The sequence below is a fragment of the Mesocricetus auratus genome, unplaced genomic scaffold (genome assembly GCF_017639785.1).
Source record: "Mesocricetus auratus isolate SY011 unplaced genomic scaffold, BCM_Maur_2.0 Super-Scaffold_100676, whole genome shotgun sequence".
Classification (NCBI taxonomy): domain Eukaryota; kingdom Metazoa; phylum Chordata; class Mammalia; order Rodentia; family Cricetidae; genus Mesocricetus; species Mesocricetus auratus.
In genome coordinates, this window is record NW_024429266.1 from 100,617,662 (window position 1) to 100,619,915 (window position 2,254).

The window sequence follows — 2,254 nt, forward strand, 5'->3', positions numbered from 1 at the left end:
TGGCCCATAGGGAAATGGTGGTTTATAAAGGTAAAGGGGGAAACCCTGTGTTAGGATAAGGTGTTTAATTTTAACTGGGATTGTTAATCATGTGAGGCAAAGGGGGTTTTTAATTGCTGGACTTCAATACTTTGATAGCTGGAACTTGGTAGTGTTAATCCCGACGATGAGAATAAGACCACTACCACAATGTGAAGCCAAATCTGAAGCAAGCTTTAATTAAATGCTGGCCGGATGGACGGGCTCTGGCCAGGTCCATAGCCAGGTTCCCTGGAAATGGCCCAGAATCAAGAATGGCAAGGGCCTAAGAAGGAAAACCCGACTGCGTCACTTACCTCGACTCTTAGCTGTCGGGAACGGTAACCGTGACCCGGTGTTGGCTTTTGTCACCCTCGCCTTCTAGCCCGTAGCTATCATGTGTAAGTGCATCTCCATCCACGCTGGCCAGGCTGGTGTCCAGATCGGCAATGCCTGCTGGGAGCGCTACTGCCTGGAACATGGCATCCAGACTGACGGCCAGATGCCAAGTGACAAGACCATTGGGGGAGGAGATGACTCCTTCAACACCTTCTTCAGTGAGACAGGCACTGGCAAGCATGTGCCCCGGGTTGTGTTCGTAGACCTGGAACCCACTGTTATCGATGAAGTTCGCACTGGTACCCACCGCCAACTCTTCCACCCTGAGCAGCTCATCACAGGCAAGGGAGATGCTGCCAACACCTATGCCTGTGGCCACTACACCATTGGCAAGGAGATCATTGATCTTGTCTTGGACAGAATTCGCAAACTGGCTGACCAGCGCAGGGGTCTTCAGGGCTTCTTGGTTTCCCACAGCTTTGGTGGGGGGACTGGCTCTGGGTTCACCCCCTGCCAACAGAGCGGCTCTCTGTCGATTATGGAAAGAAATCCAAGCTGGAGTTCTCCATCTACCCAGCCCCCCAGGTTTCCACCGCTGTGGTTGAGCCCTACAACTCCATCCTCACCACCCACAACACGCTGGAGCACTGATTGTGCCTTCATGGTAGACAATGAGGCCATCTATGACATCTGTCGTAGAAACCTCGACATTGAGAGCCCCTCCTACACTAACCCAAATAGGTTGATAGGTCAAATTGTGTCTTCCATCACTGCTTCCCTCAGATTTGATGGGGCACTGAATGTTGACCTGACAAAATTCCAGACCAGCCTGGTACCCTACCCTCGCATCCATTTCCCTCTGACCCAGTATGTCCCTGTCGTCTCTGCTGAGAAAGCCTACCATGAGCAGCTTTCTGTAGCAGAGATCACCAATGCCTGCTTTGAGCCAGCCAACCAGATGGTGAAATGTGACCCTCGCCGTGGTAAATACAAGGCTTGCTGCCTGCTGTACTGTGGGGATGTGGTTCCCAAAGATGTCAGTGCTGCCATTGCCACCATCAAGACTAAGCACAGCATCCAGTTTGTGCAGTGGTGCCCCACTGGCTTCAAGGTTGGCATTAACTACCAGCCTCCCACTGTGGTACTTGGTGGAGACCTGGCCAAGGTCCAGAGAGCTGAGGCCTGGGTTCGCCTGGATCACAAGTCTGATCTGATGTATGCCAAGCATGCTTTTGTGCACTGGTATGTGGGTGAGGGCATGGAGGAGGGGGAGTTCTCTGAGGCCCGTGAAGACATGGCTGCCCTAAAGAAGGATGAGGAGGAGGTTGGTGTGGATTCTGCTGAGGGAGAGGGTGAAGAAGAAGGAGAGGAATACTAATCTGTCCTTTCAGCCCCTGGATCATGTCAAACTCCTAGAACTTCAGCTCCAACATTAGCTGACAGACATTGATTCCTCTAATTGTGTTATCTTCATTCTGTGATCATGTCTTGTCTGTGTCCCTGTACAGATTTTCCATGATGTCTCAAAGTAAAAAGCTTTAAGAAAAAGAAAAGAAGGAGGAAAACCCATAATTCACTGTGTTTCCCATCAGGTCCAATCAGGGGCAAGCATACATCCTGGTGTATTTCCTGCCTATGTACCTCCTGCCCACATGTGATCAAGCACATTTGGTGTAGATGGGTCAAACAAACTTGTTTAGGGGAGTAAACACATGTGGCTTGCTATCTCCTGTAAACAATACCCTCCAGCATTTCAGGAACTATCTGTGCTTGGGCAAGGAACTTGCAGAGATCAGAGGCATTTTTGTTTCATGGATGTCTATGGCATAGTAATTAAAATTTTAAATGTATCTTTGACTCTCACGCTTGTTCATTTTCTCAGAGTATATTCTTTCTT

The 2,254-nt window shown here is 49.6% G+C and overlaps 1 pseudogene; it reads left to right on the forward strand.

Annotated features, from left to right (window-relative positions):
- Positions 1 to 335: 335 nt before the first annotated feature.
- Positions 336 to 1,750, forward strand: LOC101829562 (annotated as a pseudogene).
- Positions 1,751 to 2,254: the final 504 nt, after the last annotated feature.